Below are 22,105 nucleotides of genomic sequence, written 5' to 3'. Positions count from 1 at the left end.
GATGCAAAACTTGAGAGACTCTTGAATACTGAAAACAAACTGAGGATTGAAGGGGAAGGGGGGAAAAGAGGTGGTGGTGATGGAGGAGGGCACTTGTGGGGAAGAGCACTGGGTGTTGTATGGAAATCAATTTGACAATAAACTATTAAAAATAAATAATAAAAGCACAGCAACCAAGAACCAAGGTTTGGCAAGGGTGTGGAGAAAAAAGACCCTTGTGTACTGTTGGTAGGAATGCAAACTGGTGCAGCCACTATGGAAAACAGTATGAAGATTCCTCAAACAGTTAAAAATATAAATACTATATGATCCAGTAATTCCACCACTGGCTATCTACCCAAAGAAGACAAAGACTCCAATTACAACATCATTATGGCCTCATTTACAATCGCCATTTCATGGAAGCAGCCAACTGTCCATTGATTGATTGATGAATAGACATACAATGGAATATTACTCAACCATAAAAATAATGAAATCTTGCCATTTGCAACAACCTGGATAGATCTAGAGAGTAGAATATTAAGTGAAATGTCAGAGAAAGACAAATACCATTATGATTTCACCCTTATGAGTTTAAGAAACAAAGCAAATGAACAAAGGAGAAAAAGAGGCAAACCAAAAAAACAGACAAGTATAGAGGACAAATAAGCATTTCCCAGAGGGGAGGTGGGTGGGAGGGATGGTGAAATAGGTCAAGATTAAGAGCACACTTAGTTTGATGAGCACTGAGTAATATATTGAATGGCTGATACAGAGTCACTATCTTGTACACCTGAAACTAATTTAACACTGTATGTTAACTATAATGGAATTAAAATTAAAAAATAAGCACATGAGAGAAGATGTTTTGTTGCAGCCATTATCAGTCAATTCTTTGATGACTCTTTCAATGATACTGGAATTAAACATAGGAATAAAGACTGCCCAAATTCAAATCTCAACTCCACTACTTATCAGCTGTGTGACCTAAGGCAGGTTACTTGGCGTCTCTGTGCTTCAATAAAATGGGGATAATACCTAGTTCACAACCGTGTTGGAAAATCAAGCGTGTTACTACCTGTGAAAACTATCTACTAAATCGTAACTGTTCAGTACATGTTAGCCATTACTAAAAACACCTATGCATTCATATCCATTCCTTAAAGTGATAGGATGTCAACAGCATCGTGTACTAAATATTCATGACAACCATTATTACTTTTTTATTTTCTAAATAATCGTAAAGGTAATCTTCCATGGATTGTTAATACAAACATTAAAAAAAAATTTTTAACATTTTTGAAGGAAGCTTAACTGGGGTGTTTGTGTAACTCCATCAGTTAAGTGTCCAGCTCTTGATTTCTGCTCAGATCATGATCTCATGGTTCATGAGATTGAACCCTGGGTTGGGCCCTGTGCTGACAGTATGGAGCCTGCTTGGGATTCTCTCTCTCCCTCCCTTGCATTCTCTCTCTCTTTCTTTCACTCAAAATAAATAAATAAACACACATTTTTAAAAAAGTTAAATTGAAGTTGGACATTTTCTTTAACGTTTTTGACAACTGTTTCTATCTCCTAGATTCTCCCATGGATAAAACTTAGAGTGAGCATCAGGTGAATTCTATTTTTTGTTTGTACATGTGCTATTTCAACTTTTCTGAGTTTCACTTCATCACAATGTTATTACGGGCAGCCCGACAGCTCTTCCCATAATTTGAATTTCCTATTCTGCTACCAGAACAGATGCAAATAAAATCACATGTATTCTTTCACCTCATAATTAAGTCTGTGTAGCCTGGTGAACTCTTGTATAAATGCACAGTCCTAGAGGAAATCAGCAATGCCACTGCACAGAAGTCAAGCTTGCTTGGATGTCCTATTTCTCAGATTTAAAATTCATCTCAGAGTCCATCTTCAGTGCTATTGTTTGGTGTTGAGGAGGACAGTGTTTCAAAAACATTGTGTTTGAAATGTCAGTTTTATGCATTCTTCTGAAGTCTGAAAAGGCCCCCACATAGAGGCTATCTTCAATTAAAACTGCAGAATCAAAGGTGCCTCTTGCTATTAGTGGCACTGGTCGTGAAATGGGATGTGATTCCCCATAACGTGCCTATTTGCTAATGAGACTGCACCTACAACAGCCCAGTTCATAGCAATGCAAGGAACCATCACAATTGCTACTTAATTGAAATGCCTTACGTAACTGACTTCATTTGATGAAAACCACCAGGAGACGGAGATCTAACATCCACGCTTTCCTCTTTCTGTTCCCATCTTTATCTTTCACAGCTCCCCCTGGCTTTACTTGATAGGATGAATTTCCTCAACTCTTAATAATGTCAGTTCCCCCAAATGTCCTTGTAGATTGTTAGCTCCTAAGCAACCTTCATTAGGAGATACTCATATCGAACAGATTGCTTATCCATTAATGATGCAAGAACAGAACAGTGGAAACCATACTTTCCACTTACCAAACAATTGCTCCTTGCATTCAACAAAGACAATTCAAAATTTTTGTGTAGAGCAATTTCTTCCATTAGTCCAAAAAAATGCTCATCATAGTTTCTCATCTGTACTATGAACACCTCAACCATCCAGAGGGGAACAATAATAGTTCAATTCCTATAAAGACAAACTCCATATTTTCCCTAAGTTTTTTGCTTAAAGCCATTATATCCTTAGAATGCTTTTACTGCTTGGTACCCTTCAAAAAAAAAAAAAAAAAAAAAAAAAAAAACCCAACCCTACCTAATCATCAGGGCCAGGGATCAAATTGAGTTCTTCCCTACTTGTAGAAGTCCTTGCTGACCTTCCTTCTTGTCTTCATGCCACAAATACTGATTAAGCCTGTACTCTGTGCCAGGGCTCAAGCCTAGAAATGAGACTGCAACAGAGAGGAAAGTAACAACCAATGCCCTCTGGGTCCCTGCAGTCTTGTACTGTGTCTTTTGAACTATTTTTAGTTTAACCACAAAAATCATGCACAAGCTTTTATCTAAACATTACCTAATGATTACTTACTACATGCCAGGGCATGGGAGGTACAGGTGACCTTAGGCCTGAGGCAGTTTACTCTGAGTCTAGTACAGGGAATAGACAAGTAATAAATTACAAAGCAATGAGATGCAAACCTTTCTGAGACCTGAGATGACTTCACACACTGGCAGCCTCCAGACAAAGGTCAAGGGCACTGGACTGGGATGTGAGAGCAACGGCAGAGACACAAGGGAGCAAAAACAGTTCCAGGGAAGTGGCAGAGAGGCCAGGAATACGGGCAGAGGCCAGAAGATGAAGAATTCCTGCCTCTCTTTACCAGGTCCATTGGCCAGGGAATGGAGAGCCACTGAAAAGTAATAAATGGAAGAAGACTAGACCAGGTTGGAGGCTAAGGATAGAACAAGAAACCAGTGCGATAGTTAAGAGGACAGTATAATTCTGTATGTAGCTTATGAGAAGGAAGAGGAAACATTTGGAGAATTGAATGATATGAGGACAGAGTCCGCATGAAGGTTGAAGGAGGAAGATACTGAATAGGAAAGACCTGCATTCATTCCCACTTAGGCTTCCCCTTCCACGACGGTGGGAGCCGCGTTCCAAACCTCCTTTGTTTCACTGCGCTCACCGACTGCAAGACACAGCACACAGAAGAGGGCTTCCATACAATTAGCCAATTCATTGTGTAAGAGAACTGGCAAAATGTTTAACTGCTTTGAGCTAAATCTGGAGGAAAAAAACCAAAAGAACTAAGATACAATGAAATAAAAATAATGAGGAAAATCAATTCTACTAATAAGCTATTGAGTAGTAATATCACTTCCAAATGACTAAAGTTTTATTTTAAATGGGAAAGAAATTATTTTCTGGAAAGTTTAAATCTCTTTCCCTATTTTTAGACCTACAATATATACATTAAAAAATGTTGTAAGCTTTTCGGGATCTATGATTTAGAACCCTATATATGCCCCATATGCCACATATGTGGTAATTACTATATATATACTATACATAAAAAGAAACATTTCTGTGACCGTGCAACTATCAGAAATATATTCAATCAAAAATCTCTAAGCCCAGTAAAGATCATCTCCTCTGCAATCCTCAGCCTGTCCTCTGAGTTAGCTACTACAATCAGCCTTTCAGAAGACAGACAGTACACACAAGAGGAATGATGGCCCAGTTAGAGCTCATATTAGTAACGTTTTATTGTAGCCTCGACAGCCCCAAACAAACTCAGGTTTTTCTTCACCTTCCTTGCATCCCATGCTATCTTCACTGTTACTTACTTATTCTGGGCTTCTGTTTATCTCCAAAATGGGGACAGAAATAGTTCTTGCTTCAAGAGTTAATATAAGGATTATGTAAGTTAATATGTAGAAGGTAATTAGAAAAACAGTTTACGTGTTCACTATTTCCTATAAATTTTTTTCTTTTTCAAAAAATTTTTTTATAGTTTTTATTTTTGAGAGACAGTACGAGCAGGGGAGGGTCAGAGAGAGAGGGAGACACAGAATCTGAAGCAGGCTCCAGGCTCTGAGCTGTCAGCACAGAGCCTGACGCGGGGCTCAAACCCATGCACCGTGAGATCATGACCTGAGCCGAAGTTGGACACTTAACCGACTAAGCCACCCAGACACCCCACCTATAATTTTTTTTTGATGGACCTAATCCTATGACAGAAGTCCAAAGAATGTTCTCTGAATTTTGTGAGAAATCTGACTGGAAATCCAATCGCCATTGTTTCTAGCAGTCTACAGGCTTTACGCTTGTGTCAAGGACAGAATATTTCTAGAGTTCTAGGATAGTAATCAGTAGGTCCACCCAAAGGAGGCCAAGGAGTGTAATGAGGAAAAGCACTGGCCTAGGAATCTGGAGGCCTGACCTGCCTCTTCCCACCTTAGCTCCGCTAGACACGGAGCACATGGCCGAACTTCTCTCCAGCTCAGGTTCTCAGGAGCATCAAGTGAGAGGAAAAGGATGGGAATGCAATTTACTGAAATTCTGTTCTTAGTTCTCATAACTGGGATGGCTGCAGAGAACGGGGAAGAGGAGGGCTTAGGGGAGCTGACCTAACAGACAATGATGCATGATGCACACTGTGAAACTCACACTATTTGTAAAAATTAGCTTTATGGTGAAATTACAATATTACTCTAAGTTTAGGTTTATCCCAGAGAACAGTAGAAACAAAGATGTCTTTGTATGGGAAAGATGGTAACTTGCCACCCCAATTTCTGTCCAGATCTCTCTGTACTAAGCAAATAGTCCACAACCAAATGCATTTCTCCCAGACTATTTTCCTCCTGTGATGAAGTGGTTGGTTTTACTGGCCCAAAATTCTGGAAGCCAGGCCTTTTTTATTTTCTAACAGGTGGGAAAGAGGAAGGAAATCTCGATGGGCCAAAGTATCACATGTCACTCTCAGGGGATTTTACCACCCCGGCTCCTTCCGGCCCGCCACCTCAACAGTAGTCAATTTCTCTCCGTAGCCTCCTTCTATGTTGCCTCATCTTATCTATCCAAGTATCTTCTCCTGCCCTAGGAGAAACAAAGCCTTCACTCTGAAAGAGCACATCTATTTATTCTCTTTTAAATTCTATCTTTTGTGTGAGCCATTCTTTATGTATAAAATGTCCATTTTCTCCTTCAGCACCTAGACAAATTCAGATTCCACACTGTAAAGTCTCTAAACACCTCAGTGACCATCTCCAAGGACCTTTCCCTTTCTAGTTCTATTAACTTCATATTAATCACCTATTGGCCAAGAAACCATTTGTTTAGTCAGATATTCATCCCCTGTGCATCAGAATCGTGGGTGGCAGGGATGTATGGAGATTCCCAGACTCTAGCCTTAAGAAATTCTGACTTAGGAAGATGTGGCCAAAGAAACTATTTTAACCAGCGCCCTAGGTGGTCCTGTCTCAGGTAGCAGGATGGTCATACTCCAAGAAAGCATGGTGCCACAAATTCATCCTTAAACAGAACTCTGCACACTCATGTGTGTACACACACTCAAACACACTCAATACACTTGCACAACACATTCAGTGACTATTCAGTAATTTGACTGGCTTCTGAAAGATTTCATACAAGTATTATTTTGAGTGGAAAATATTTTTGGGGTAGAACATTTTATTATTTCAGTAAAAGCAGCATCCAAAGTCTACAGGAGCAATTCTTTCACAGAACTTCTAGTACAGAAACTTATTTGCTACTTGGGCAGGTTACAAAAAAGAAAGAGAGGGTTGAATACTGCTCTTCTGATTCACTGCCGCTTATAAAAGAAATCCAGGGTTTCAAAATCCACATTACATAGGTAGTACTCTAGGCTGAACTCTATAGTTGGTGGTTGTAGGAGAAATTATTGTGATTCAGTGGGACGCAAAGCACCGCCTGGTAAAGCAAGATTCACTGACCTTCCAGGGCGAACATCACAAATGCAATCAATCATGCCTGCAAAAGAATACCATCCACTCATAGGAGAGGACACTAGTGACCAGCCCATCCACGCTGACTGCATTGGCCAATACAGTCATCTGGTTTTATCACAACAGGTTATGAAATATATACTTTGGATTGCTTCCTCAAATGCTCTAGGGAAAAAATTAAAGTATAAATTCATGGAGTTTACAAACTGAAAAGTAGTGCATCTTTGACAATCATCAGTGTACTTGAGTAACTTGTGCTTTCTACCTTTATGTTTATTTTCCACCAACCAGGACCACTTGATCAGACACTGGTCACCTCTTCCCCCAACCTGGCTCCAGCCTTGTTCCTAGGTGACTTGAGTTGCTTATAAGGAAGAGTGGGGAAGGGGAGTGCTGGGAATATCCAAGTCAACTCACTAACAAATAAGTATTAAATTACACTTGCTGATAGACTGTATCTGAGTCTGTTTTCAACATCAAATAGTTTTTCCCACATTCATTCACCTATTCAACAAATAGTTATTTAGAATCTACTTTGTATAACATATGGTATTTACCCTCGAGGGTCTTACAATCTAGATACTAAAGTTAAACTCCCTTCCCCATAGGAGGACCATGTAATGTCCTATCTTATTCCCCTAATAACTGATGCTATATCTTGATAACTTGTTTAGCAAGCCCGTTTCTCTAGGTCTGGGACTTGTGGAGTCCTTTCTCTGAATCCCAGTCACCTTGGAGGGGCCTGAAGCTTGTATTGATGTATACTGTCTGTTTCTGAATGCAAGCCACCACTAGATACAGCTTTACACCACTCAGGTGCCTCTTACCTGCCACCACTCTCTCCAGACACTCTGTCCCTTCTTTCCTAGAACAGAGCCTACTGAACTTGATGAAGGTCAAGCTTCTTGACCCGCTACTAACCTCTTCCAATTTTTCCCAACCGGATGTGTTAACCCTCCTAGTTATCATTATGTCCTTTGAGTCACTACATCTGGGAACTCTGAGAAATATGCTCTCATACTTGGAGTGAATCACTACACGTCTTTAATAACAGCTCAAATGCCAGCGCCACACCAGATGTACTAACATAGCTGTAGAAAGCAATGGGGGTGGGGGAGGGCACACAGAAGGACGATGGCAGGGGTCACGGCTAACCCGACTCCAGGAACCTAGTTTGCCTTTTTGCTTACAGTGGTGTTTCCCTCACCCTCGCTAGTTTCCTGATTCAGGACAGGTACTCACTGGCTATTGTCCTTTCTAACCTGCAAGGCGGCTAGAGCCTCATCTTCTGCATCTGACAGACCGTAACTGACCACCCTCCATTGCTAGGATTTTTTTCCCTCATGTTCACGTTGCTCATCCAACCATCAGCCAAATTGCCAGGAAATTTGTTTCCAGTGGCAAAGCGAGGAAACAAAAGACGTCTTTGCACTCCAGAGAGGAGTACAGCCTCGGGATCCCAAGCAGAGATTATGAATTTTAATTCTCTACTGCCGCCCAGACTCGCCCAGGCAAGAACATTAGAAAAGGCTAATCAAGGAAGAAATCAGCAGGGGGCATGTGTGCCGTGGATCACTGACAGCACTCTAAACTTAGCACGCCAAAGCTAATAGCCTCCTTATATCCTCTTCTCCCATTAAAGATGCCCTGAAAATAAGCTACCCAAGACTATTGCTGCAGTTATCACAGTTAGCAAGTTGGCAGGTGATATTCTCTAAGTGCACTAGGCCAAGAGTTGAGGATTTCCTGTGTACCCTCTACTCTTTCAAACTGAGTACGGTTCTAAGAGGAATAAGAGCGGAGGTGCAAGCATAAATAATGCATGAGAACTACAGGTGTGGAAAGCTTTATTCTGACCTGTCACGCTAATGCATGCCTAAGCCTGGTATTTGCTGCAATGTGACTGGATTTGCTACTCTGTGCATCCACAATGGTAATGAGAATGGCCAGAGTTGAGGGGAAATCTGTACCTGTGATCCAGCCCTTGGCCTCTTCCCAGCTGTTCTGTCCACTCTGCATTATAGACCCTCACAGGGTGCTCTTTGCTAGACCTTTGAAATTTGGCTAGCTAATAAAATCACATCATCAAAATCCAGAAAAGTAAATAGAACTGATTGTGTATGCTTAAACACTCTGCTAGTAAGATCCCAAGTGTCCAACCTTGCAAATCTTTATTCACAGTTAAATTAGCAGTCTCTCCTATTCTCCAACTGTCCTTAAGTCTAGGGTAGTGAGGTCACCACAGACCGTTCAAGTGATCTCTGAACTCTGGTTGTCCCAGAAAACATTGAAGAAAATCTAAAACTAGAAAAGGAATGGTAGCCTTAAAAGATTTGCTACCAAGTCCTCACATCGTCAGAGAACGCATGATACCATATATATTGAATCAATTTCCTTAACGATTTCTGAATTATGGAAAATTCAGCTAAGCCCTGAAACAGAATTCAGATGTAAATATGTACTAGGGGACACCTGGGTGGCTCAGTCAGTTAAGTGTCTGACTTTGGGTCAAGTCATGATCTCACATTTGTGAGTTCAAGACCCATATAGGCTCTGCTGACAGCTCAGGAACCTGGAGCCTCTGCTTTTGATTCCGTCTCCCTCTCTCTGCTGCTGTTCCTTTGCTCAAACTCTGTCTGTCTCTCTCTCTAAAATAAACACACATTAAAAAATTTAAACATAATAGGTAAATAAATAAATAAAATACTGAAAACGGGGCTCCTGGGTGGCTCAGTTGGTTAAGCATCTGACTTTGGCTCAGGTCATGATCTTGAGCCCTGCACTGGGCGCTGTGCTGACAGCTTAGAGGCTGGAGTCTGCTTTTGGGTTCTGTGTCTCCCTCTCTCTCTGCCCCTCCCCCATTTGTGTTTTCTCTCTCTCTCTCTCTCTCTCTCAAAAAGAAATTAAACATCAAAATAATTAAAAAAATAAATACTTACTGAAAGTGTTAATATTTTTTAAACTAAATGAAGAGCAAAAATGCCTCTTCTCCATAATGCAGCTTATCATGTGGTTGAAATGAGAGGTCTCATGCATTTCGGTTTCTTCCACATCTGAAACTCCACGACGCTCCCCCAGGCCATGTGAGTGCCTTCCTAGAACATATTCACACACCAGAACTGGCACTTCTGCAATTACATCTGTATGTAATTCAGAGCATTGGGTATCAGTTTGGTACTATTCAGTCAGCTTCAAGTTACTGGAAAATAGCTCCTTAGCAGAAGATGCCATTCAGCTCCTGCATCTGTAAACAAGGAATCATCGTTTCTCAACATAACATCAACCTCAGGAAGGTTCCACGGTTATGCAAGGTGGTTCTGGTGCCTGGGTCCTGACCCTGTAAATCTCTTCTGCAGTCTGTGCAATTGCACAGCTGGAGAATCATAGCTCAAACCTTTCCTCAAGAGGAGTATGGTGTTGACAGCACACCAGAGAATCCCAAATATGGAACAGGTTGAAGGCATTACCGTTTCATAGCCCTAAACACTTCCAGTGGTTGGTGCCAAGCTCCAGCTAACCATCTGCCAAGGGCCCCCCAATTTGGCCAAGTGGCTGAAGCTTAAGGTAGCTCAGGATCCAGTTCTGAGCACCATTGCCCGAGGCCACCAAATTATCTCAAGCGCAAGCTCTGACACTCACCTGGATTTACTAAACACAGATTAGTCCAACCAGTCTCTGCTCTTGGAATAGACAGAGTATAGGCCACACCTTTGCCCTTTGGGACCTCACTGCCTAACACAAAAAGCCTACCAATGAGGAGCCATTTTCTAGAGCCCTCCGCTGTGATTCCACTCTAAATATATCACCATTCAGTCAATGAACTCTTGTTTGTTAAGTAGCTACATCACAAATGTCCCAACTCTTGGCCCTACAACTTGAACAACTTGAATACATGCTTTAGAGGCAAAAACATACCGATGTCACGCAGAGGTCACAAATGGGAAACAGAGGCTAGTACAAAGGCTGATGTCCACAAGACCTAAGAGAAGAATGTGGTGCTAGAAGCACTGTCTCTCTGTTGTCCTCAGTAAGTTTCCCTCACTCATCCATACGCCACTTAACATGCAGGTAAGAATCCAGGTCAAGGAAGCAACCTCCCTCCCCTTGATCATTTTAGTACCACTGTGGGAGACATTTGTAATGCGCTTCCAGACCCAGGCCCCCACCTCTCTACAAACAAGTGTTTCCTCTGTAAATCCCAGTGAGAGTGCACTCTAGGAAAAGCAGTGCTTGCAAAACATCTCCTGTTCATTTTTCAGAATTCAGAATGAAGTGACTAACCCGTGATATACAATAAAAATGATTAAATGCAAACACTACTGAGACTCTGTAATAAATATTTTATGTATTAATATGTTTTCGAAAGTCTTATTTCATTTTTACTGCTTTTCTGTATGGCATTATTCTATTTTAGTATATGCAATGAAATGATCTTCCATGAAAAAAAGTAGGCATTTCTGGCCCATTTTAAATAAGCAAATGGATAATTATTGTGCTATTAATTTGTTATGTAAATTGTTTAAATTGCTAACTCTTTCCTCTTTCCATTATTAGATAACCATTCATTCCTTCCCAAGGAAAATGGAAAACTCTCTTCCCAAGTAAACGGTTTCCTCACTCATGCCCAAGATACACAATCCAAGTACTCTGTCCTAGGATTGTTTTACATAAGCAGGCATAAACTCGATGAAAAGTTTAGTGATAGTGACTGCTTAATGTTCATTCAAAGTCAAAACCACCAGATTGCCCGTCCCTGCTCTAGAGCTGTGCCCTGGCTTTAGGAACAAGCATTGGGCGGAGACTACTCAAATGCCTCCACATGGTGACGCCCAGAGCCTGGTGATCTTGAACTGCCTTCTCCTTTGACGGATTCAGGTATGTTTAAGTATCTCTTTTTCTCGTTTACATTTGCTGTTTTTGGAAAATGGAAGGCAGAAAACAATTGCATTCCAGAGTGTTCTCAGTAGGTATGTTATAAAGTTATTTCATAACATCCTGGCACAGTTCAGCAAAAATAAATCTTTTTCTAAACTATTAATGGCTCCTTGGGATAAACCTTTTACACCGGTGCTATGATGGTAGCCAAAGTGGCACACATTTAGGAGTTTCTATTAAGTGGGAAATATTGAAGAGGAGAGGAAGAGGAGGCAATGAAAGCAATACCCATGAGATCCTGCTGGTGTGCTCAAGTTCCTGATGTTATTTTCACAGAGAGGAAAGGAAAATTGCTGCTTGTAGGTTTCACGTTTTAGAAGCTGACTTCTTTTTATTTTTCAGGCTGCCTGCCTCCCCTCTCCTTGTCGATAAGAAAGATGTCAACACTTTACAGACTTAATTAGAAAGTAGTAGGATACACTGTCAGTTACATTTGCAGAATCCTGACTCAGAAATCCTCAGGCACACGGCACCTGGGCAGTGACACCAGCAGCTTTGCACTCCACCTTTTACCAGGCCTTTGCCTGCAGCCAAAAGCTAGTCTGGTGTGGGACTCAGAGAGATTCTCCCAAGCACCTCCTTCTTATTCCATCCCCCAAAGAGTCCCCTGCCATTTCACAATGATGTGAAAGCTCATGGGAGCAAGTTACTATACAGACACCACCTTCCTCATTTGGACAGAAAGGATTTGGAACAAGTCTGAGTGGCAGCAGAATCCCTCACTCCTGGAGAGAGGGGTCACTTTTCTTGATTGGAGCCAGGTCCTTGCCGAACACGCAGATCACCAGCTCTGTGAGGGCCCTTAGGGGAGACTCCAACAGCATCCTTTAGAAAGAGGGCTACTTTCTTGCCTCTAACCGCATGTAGGCAGAGTTTCTGCATCACAGAGAGTGAAAAGCTTCAGCCCACTATTGATCAGTTATGCTCATGTTACTGCCCATGGGTAAGATCTGACACTTTGTAAAGAAACCAACCCATCTTGGAAAATCACAGTTAAATGAACACAAAGGAAACCCTTGATTCAGTCTCCTTACCCAAAAGAAAAAAAAAACAGTTCAGAATAAAGATCAGAAGTAAGTCTTAAAAATAAGTAGAAAGGAAAAACTAATTTAATAATTATGCTTGTCAACTGACTTCTTTTTTTTAAAGCTATGAGTTGGGTTTTGTTTGTTTGTTTGTTTTGAGACAGTAGCATTTAGGGAAGTATGTATTGCATTAACAAAAACCAAAAGAAAAAAAAAGACAGAAAACAGATCAATATTTAAAAGTATGGGCAAGAAAAACAAACCTAGAAACTGCTATCTGGCACAGTCCTTCAGCAGTCTGGAGGCTGTAAATATAATGTTTTAAATCCTACACTCACATCAGGTAATGCACATGACTCAATAACTCAGGATTCGGCTATGGAGTGTTTAGTCCTCACGACTGCCAAATCCCTGTAACCATTACTTCCACTGCCCCCACCAACCCCACCTGGCTGTTCCAGGTACCTAGAAATTGGAGGTACTACTTTGGGAACCACCATATACTTCCTCACATCTCAAACTCTCTTTGAAACAACAAGTCATAACTTGGACTTAGGGTCATAACTGTGGGATTTTCCAGAAGCTCTCTCCTCCTCCCCAGCAATGTGGACACATTATCACCTGTTCATATAAAAATCACCATATACAGAAGATACATAGGTATGTGTTTTATCTGTCATTGTCTGTCAGTCCCTACATGATTATATGGCAGGTGATTGGGAGGAAAAAAAACAAACAAAAAGATGTGAACCCTGAATTCTGACTAGTTACCTCCTTGGGGTGAGCAATTAATTCCATGAGGCCACTCCCAGATTAAGGGTGCCAGGGACTGGATGCCACTGGCTGTAACTATCCCTACAGAATAATAATAATAATAATCAAACACCATGACCTGGAAAACCAATTTTAAAGTTCCGTCTCTGGCATACATTCGGCTTTTCTTGTCACACAGTTCTCCAGACTAGAACATTCCAACTGGTACACCTGGTGGGCAGTAAATGGGTCACGAATACGCCACAGACATTGCTGCCCTCCCCCACTGGAGTAGCTGTCCAGTGCCCAAGGGGGCTGAGTTCTGACTCTCGTCTTCTCCAGCTGGGGGTGACCTGGGCCAGTCACTCCACTGTGCTCTACAAACGCTCACTTTCTATGTGTGCCAGGACACGAAAGCGCTGCAGTGCTGTTCTGTTCTGCACTTCTTTCCTCCCACTGGGCTATCAGTTGGGTTCATAGGATTATCCGTTCTATTTAAAAAACCTGAGAAAAGATACACCTTTATAGACTTGCACACTACCTCAAGTGTAGCTTCTTTTTATAGACAATTTCATCAAGGCCAGCCATGATGGGATGGGAGGATATCTAGCCAGGAACCAAAATGCACGATGCCTACTTCCTGTCGTCTGTGTCAGTGCCTCCATGGCCTCTTTGGAAGACAGGTGTATAGATGGTGTATCTCAGGGAACTGTGCACCAACCATGCACCTGGTAACACAGAGTGGGTCACATGAAGTATTTGTGTTTATCTTTTGCCTAGGCTTGAGGTGGGGCCATGTGGCCTACAAGGATATAAGCAGGCCAGACCAGTTTCCTATTCCCTCATCCTACCTCAAATCCAACAGGTTATTCACATCACCTTTCCTTCTCAGGGGACTAAGACAGAGTTGTGGAAGGTAGAAGGATTGTAACTCCCTCTGAAGGGCAAAATGGCAAGGTTTAGACTAGAGGGAAATGAAAAAAAAAATGTTGAACCGTTTTCAAGTTTAGAATTTCAATGCAATGCAAAAATGTGCCTTTGCTGGAATAATAACTGTTATTACTGAGGCACTGGTTTTACTGGAACCGGGGCTCAAATCCACTGAATCCTTGCCGTCCCCAGAAGCACCACCAAAGTCCACACCAGCTTTGCCGTCTCTCGCCTGGACCTGGCCACTACGCTTCTGTTCCTTGCCCTACAACTCTGTTCAGGACTCCTGTTCCACCAGGCAAATCTGGCGATGTCACCCCTCTCCTGAAAACTCTGCAAAGGTTTCTCTTTTTGCTTTGAGTAAAAGCTAAGGAGGAAACTCAGTCTGCACGGTCTGACACTTTCTATCTACCTTTCCAACCTCATTTCATGCAATGCAACTATTAGTCTGCAAACCTCCCACAACACTGGCCTCTGAAGGCTCTTCAGCCATTCTCCCCCACTTAAGGGCCATTGTACTTACTGGTCCTCTGATCTACTCCCTGATTTTCAAGGGAATATCATCTTTTCATCCTTGAAGTTTCAGCCTAAACATCACCTACTCAGAGAGGCCTTCTGTGACCACACTAGCCAGACAGGCCCCCTCTGTTACTATCTCTCAGAGCCCTGTCTCTTCACAGTACTTACCACCTGCTGTTTTTAGTACGATGTATGTATTCAGCCCCTTGTATCTCCGTCCCATTCACTAATGCCCTGCTGATCACTACTCCATGCGGAGCACAGTGCTTCAGAGTGAAGGACTCTCTCAGAACTTGCTGAATGACTAGTACAGGAATAAATGAGGATCCACAATATGCTTATTTCATTGTCATTGAGACTCTACCCAAAGATTAAGACACCAAGATTTTTTAATTCTCTATTTTATTGTACTTTTTAAATTTGTCTCTAAGAAAGCAATCCATTTAATGTTCAAGACCAGAATTTCCCAATTTATCATCAGTTGTGCTAATAATGACTACTATACAACCCACAACGTTAGTTCTGACAATTATCCCCTCAAAGAGAGAGACATGATCAAAAGAATCTAGGAAACACCCCACATTATTTCCTTTTTTTGCCTTCGAAATTCACAACGCACATTAGCATATTAAAGGCTCCAAAAGAGTGATAGTAGAGAAGCCTGTTTAACTTTGTCTAATCCAAGATTTTCCATACTTATTTGACAGAACCATTTTTTTTACCACTACCATTAATATCCCTAAGAACTAGTATTTTTTTCCATAATATTTTATTGTCAAATTGGTTTCCATACAACACCCAGTGCTCTTCCCCTTAAGTGCCCTCCACCATCACCACCACCTCTTTTCCCCCCTCCCCCTTCCCCTTCAACTCTCAGTTCATTTTCAGCATTCAATAGTCTCTCAAGTTTTGCATCCCTCTCTAGTATTTTTTAATGTTTATTTATTTTTTGAGAGAGAGAGAGGAGAGACAGAATTCTAAGCGGACTCCAGGCTCTGAGTTGTCAGGGCAGAGCCCAATGCAGGGCTTGAATTCACAAACTATGAGATCATGACCTGAGCCGAAGTTGTACACTTACCTGACTGAGCCACCCAGGTGCCCCAAGAACTAGTATTTCAAAGAAAACAATTTTCAGATAAGTATATAGAATAAAATGCCAAATGCAGTGTTTTTAAGCGACATTCACTAGGTTCAACGTAAAGATACTGGTAATAAAAATTTGAAATACTAACAATATGAGTTAAAAGTCATGATCTCTATACCAGAGGTTATTTAAATAATTATGCACCAGAATCACATGACAATTATCTACATTATTTACTTCTTATGTTTGTCTTCTTGACAGTTAGATTGGTCACCATCAGTGATATGTTACTAGGAGTTCAACCCAGAGCTAAGTAAGTCTGGAAGCATTATACAGCAAAATTTCACCATGAATGCACATATAATTCATTTGACCTCATTTGCCATAGCTGAGAGGCAAAGAGTCATGCATATTTAATCATAAACATAGCAAATGGCAAAAAGCGTTTCTTTCCACCCAGCACAAAAGATGGATTTCCATAGGGCCCCTCCCACTAAAACCAAGAAGAAAGGATGTCACGTTAGCATTGCCAGAAAGTTACACCTCTAGTATTAACATGGATTATGTAGTTAATAATTAAGAACCAAAATAGCTAGGATGCCAGAAAGATAATGGATTAAATCTAAGACTGATCTTTGAGTGATTAGAGACAGAGATTAAGAACTTATTACAACTGAAATGTCAGCACTGGTACAAGAACAAGATGTGGCCCACAGCAGTGCAGAACAGGGCAGACCTGAGTGTAACTCAGAACCAGCCAATAGCCAGGAATAGGGTCTGGGTGAGAACTAGGTCAGCCACTACCCCCGGCTCCTCTGAGGGGAGGTCTGACTGATAACCTGATACCAGAGTAAGTTTTTCAACTTGATCTGTAGTTGAAATATAACCCAGACCCACCTCCCCAATGTCCCCAACTGTCCCTTTACCCTGTTTTGGACTTTATGCTCCAAGCATCCCAAACTACGCTGTTTCCAAACATGCTCCATTCTCTCAGGCTGCTCCCTCTGCTCAGAAAGCCTTTCTACCATCCACATCACCTCCTCTTGCCCAGCTAAATCCTACTCATCTTTCAAGGCTCGGCTCACATGCTTTCTAGGAGCTCCCTTCCTTTCAGTCTGGGTTAAGTGCTTCTCCCAGGCCTTACACAATGATATCAGAGTATTTATACAACGTTGTATGGTTTGTGTTACTTGGCAACTTATTTGTTACACTGATATCCCCAGTGTCTGCCATAGTGAATATTCTAGTGATTGATAAATATAGGTAGAATGAATACAGGAAAAAATCTCTTTGTAAAAGAAGACAAAAGAGTGATAATCTGAAACTGAATCAAGCCAATATTCAGAAATCATGGGTTCTGGTGCCTATTGACTTATGAATAAAAATACTTTATTCAATATGCAAATTGCTGTTTGGGCTGCCTACACCCAGGAACCCAGGACTATATCCCAGGCCTCCATTTCTTGCCAGTGATACTCTTACACCACCTCTGCCACTACTGAGGCACTTAATGCTTGGTTAGTGAAACTCTCAGCAACTAAAGGTCACCATATACGGGCACAAGGCTCTCTGCACACAGACCATTAGAAATAATTATCAGTTTTCCACTGCAAAGAGCAGATGTCATGGCCCCCCACAAGTCACTTGAACTATTAGTACAGACACTGAACTACAAATTTCCAAGGTTCACTGGCTAGGAAACTGGTGTTATTTGTGGTACTCTGGTTTTAGGATCTACAACTTAGGCACAACCAGATTTGTTTTAAATATATATATTATATATTATTTTATTATTATTTATATTATATAACATATATAATATATAATATGAATAACATATTTTAAAAGATATCTAAATATATATGTATATTGTATACACATATAATATGTACAATATAAAAAAATATATTTTTTTACTTTAATGATGGTAGGGGGAAGCAGAAACAGAGCTCCAGGAGAGGAAATGTATTTCTCTACTGGTGTGCTCTACAATACACCACTAAACTTGGTTCTGGAAATGTCATTTTTCTGCCAAATTAAAAGTAAACATAATTATGCGCAATACATCAAAAATACCTAATTAAAACACTGAGGCTAAAATATGCAGACAGTCATAACTAATTCTCACTTATTTTATAATAATTTCATTATTTATTTATTGAAAAGTATCAGTCAAAAACATTAAACTAGTTTGTGTTTATAAAAAGAGCTTAAAAACTGGCAGTGATTTTCATTATAATTCATTCCTGATTTTCTGCTTTGGGAAATATATAAGCATCTGATTATTTTGATACTGATAGGGAGAAAAAAAGAACAAAGGCAATTTTAAGTATGGAGAGGTGGTGAATGAAGATAACCCTGGTGAGTCATGATGAGCTTGCTCCAAATAAAAACACGGATACTGTGACCAGATAGAAAACCATCCATCACAGTAATATAAAGACCTCAATCTCCCTCAGTCCACCCCATCCCTCCACAATGAATAATTACCATGGCATTAGTACCCTCTCCCAGCTGTGGGGTGTGAGCTGTCAATCATCCTCAAAGACACTGTATTCAGAAGTGAGGCTGACACCAGGCTCTGTAACGGAGCCTCCAAGAAGGACTAGAAGGAGATAGGGCTTAAAGTTTCCCCAGAGAGCCTCTGTCATGATTCATGGCAGTTCTGTGGGGAAAAGAGAAAAACAGAAGATAACTCAAAGAAACTTAGGAGGTCTCAAGTCCTGCTCCAAACTGGGAAGAAAACTTCACATTCCCAAAAGTATTTCACATTGATATGCACAGAACATTGTGTTTCAGGTGCTACAATACCCCTTTTATTAAAACTGGGCAAATAGTGAAAAAGTAAAGAATTTGAAAAGGGTAAAGGCAAGGAAAGGAGAAATAAGAGTAGAAATAATAGGCTTGGAATCAAGAAAGAAGAGCCACACACATACTGGGTGTGAAAGTTGAGCTCATCAGGTATCTGGTAGAAGAGGAATGTGGGGTGACAGAGAAATCAGTCATAGAACTCTAACATGCCTTCCACAAGGAATGTTCCTTCTACTTCTAGTTATGATAGAATAAATTGGAATTGGAGTTGTCCCCCTGCCATAAACTAAAATGTTGGATGGAATACTGGCAACTGTTTCCAGACTAAGACAACAGAAAATGGAAAAGAGTAATCTCTGAGAGAAGGGAAGACCGCAAGGTGAGTTTGTGTTTGCTTTGCCTTTATATCTGGGAGAACTTTCTGGAAATGGCACAGGGAAGCAGAACCCCAGGGAGCGCACTGTATCCCTGAGCTGAGGATATAGAGAATAGAGCTTGTGGCCTCTCAGGTAACTGGACTTTGTGGGGCTGCTTCCTAGGGTGTTACCCAGAAGTCTGGAGGTCTCTAATCATCCTTGACTCATCAGTGGGTTGTACAAGTGTGAAGTAAGGCAGTGTCAGACCTAGAAGAGAGATGTTATTGCCAGGCTGAGACACGAGTGAAGTTTCCTGACGCTGCCCTGTGCTGAAAGACAGCAGAGCCCTGCTATGGCCAGAGCAGGGGAACCTCACCTAATACCTTAGCATTCAGTTAAGGTCATAGAAGGGCCTTACCTGTGGAGAAAAAAAAAATACTCCCTAAACTACGGAGGCAGGCCGTTCTAAGAACAAAATCTAAACTAGAGCGGTCCCCACAGAGAAGAAAACCAATTCTGACAAGATCTAGAGAATCCACCAGTAATTTAACTACTGGCCAGAAAAGAAGCCAATCTCCTTCAAAGAAGACCATGTACTTAATAGTACCTACAAGAATTATCCTAGTTGTCCAATATATGATAAAAAAATTATGTCATACACAGAAGTAGAAAAATGTGACTCATGGTAAAGAAAAATAAGCATTCAATATAAAGACACCAAGAGATGACCCAGATGTAGGAATGAGTAGACAGGATTTAAAAATAGTTATTTTAAATATGTTCAAGGACTTAGAGGAAAATATGGACATATGAGTGAACAGATGGAAAAATCTCACCAGACATAGAAAAAATAAAGAAAACCTATTCTCCTACTGCAATGTCATAAATTTAAAATTAAAAATTCACCAGGTGGGCTTAATAGCATATTGGAAACTAAAGACTAAAGGATCAGTGAACTTGAAGATAGACCAATAAAAAGTACCCAATTTGAAGAACATTGATATAAGTATTCGAAAAATAAAATATTGCCTCAGTGGAGACAGTCTCAATAAGACCAGTGGTCTAACATGTGTAATTATTGGAAGAAAAGAGAAAAGAAAGAACAGGGCAGAAAAAGATTTAAGGAAATAAGAGCTGAATATTTTTCAATTTGATGAAAAACACCTACCTACAGATCCAAGAAGCTCAGGAACCCCACACAGATGAATACAAAGAAAATTACAACTAGCCAGGCAATGCCAAACTGCTGAAAACCAAAGAGCGAAAACTATAAAAGCAGTCAGAGAAAAACAAAAAGACCCTACTTACAAAGGGACAATGATTCAAATTGGAGCTGACTTTTTATCAGAAACAATGAAGACTAAACAACAATAAAACAGCCATCTTTATACATTTTGGGGCGGGGGTGAGAAGGGGAGGGAGAAAATCTTGTAAAGCCCTAATTCTATACCCAGTGAATATATGCTTCAAAGTGGAGGTGAAAGAAAGACATCTGCAGCAAAGAGAAAATCTACGAGGATTCATCTCCAGAAGACCTGTACTACAAGAAGATATTTCTGAACACTAAAAGAAAATACCAGTTCAAAGCTCACAACACAGGAAGGGAAAGAAAGCACTGCAAATGGTGAATAGGTAGGTAAATATGAAATACAACCTTCCTTTCTTAGTTTCATTAAAATAAAACCTTTTAAAGGCAAAATAATGCCCTTATGCCACATTGTTTATAATGCATAAACAAGTAAACTATAGGACACAACACAAAGGACAAGGGATTAAATGTAATTATATCTTCGAAAGTTTCTTACATTGTGCATGATGTGTACAGTATAGATTCTGAGGAGACTGATAAATTCAGTAGGTACAGTGCAATTCTCAGAGCAATGGTTTAAAATTATAAAGGGGTAAAGCTAAACATTTTGATTAACAGTAAATTAACCTAAATATAAAGTAAAAATGACACAAAGGGAAAGGATAAAAACAGAAAGTAAGATGGGACAAATGGAGAACAGTTATGGGGAGACTCTGTGGCTCAGTGGGTCAAGCGTCAGATTCTTAATTTCAGCTTAGGTCATGATCTCACTGTTCTTGAATTTGATCCCTGCATCAAGCTTTGTGCTAACAGTGCAGAGTTCACTTGGGATTCTCTCTCTGCCCCTCCCTGCTTGCTGTCTCTCAAAATAAATAAATAAATGAAAGAAACCAAAAACAAATGGTTTTCCTTAACTCAATCATATAAAAATACATTGAACTGAAATTAACAAAATATTTTAATTAAAAAGCAGAGACTGCCAGATTGAAAAAACAAAATCCAACGATATGCTACCAGAAAGGGACTAAAATAAAAAATGAATGAATCAAGGTAAAAAGACAGAAAAACATATACCATGCAAACAATATGCATTTAAAAAGATGGTATAACTATATTAACAATAACAAAAGATTTCAAGCCAAGGAATAATACTGCAAATAAAGAATAATTCATAAGGGTAAAAGGTAGGTTTTTCAGGAAGATGGAACAGTTATAAATTCTTATGTACATAATAATAGCACTTCAACATCAAAGATGAAAGAGGTTATAGGACTAAAAAGAGAAGAGAGAGAGAGATAGAAAGAGAGAGACAGAGAGACAAACCCAGAATCAGTTGAATATCCCAACACACCTCTGTCAGTAACTGACAAACAGTAAACCAAAAATTAGTAAGGATTTAGGCATTTTGAACATTATCAACTAATGAACATTTAACAACCATTACATTCAGAAATGTCAGAATTCACATTCTTTTCACGTGCAAGCAGATTCTCTAGAAAGAGCAATTAAAGCCAAAATAAATTTCAAATCATTGAAATGTTACAGAGAATGATATATGAAATAGAATTAAATTAAAAATCAATATCTAGAAATTCCTCAGTACTTAAAAACTAAAGACACTTGTAAATAACCTGTTTTTTTAAAAAACGTATCATAGAGAAAACAAATTAATGAATGATAACACACACTATATCACAATGTGTGGGATATAGATAATGCAGTGCTTAGAGGGAAATACAGAGTTATAAATACTTAGAAGAGATAACAGGCTTAAAGTCCATTATCTAAATTTCATTTTTAAGAAGCTAGACACACTTCTCCAAAGAGGACATCCAGATGGCCCACAGGCACATGAAACGATGTTCAACATCACTCATCATCAGGGAAACACAAATCAAAACCACACTGAGATACCACCTCACACCAGTCGGAGTGGCTAAAATGAACAAATCAAGAGACTATAGATGCTGGCGAGG

The 22,105-nt window shown here is 40.2% G+C and overlaps 1 protein-coding gene across 6 annotated transcripts in view; it reads right to left on the bottom strand.

Annotated features, from left to right (window-relative positions):
• CCDC85A (coiled-coil domain containing 85A) overlaps positions 1-22,105 on the bottom strand; it is a 195,019-nt gene that overhangs the window by 74,155 nt on the left and 98,759 nt on the right. The window lies entirely within an intron of this gene.

This window comes from Suricata suricatta, chromosome 4, assembly GCF_006229205.1.
Source record: "Suricata suricatta isolate VVHF042 chromosome 4, meerkat_22Aug2017_6uvM2_HiC, whole genome shotgun sequence".
NCBI classification, from domain to species: domain Eukaryota; kingdom Metazoa; phylum Chordata; class Mammalia; order Carnivora; family Herpestidae; genus Suricata; species Suricata suricatta.
The sequence above is the reverse complement of the archived record's forward strand: the minus strand, read 5'-3'. Positions and strand labels throughout refer to the sequence as shown.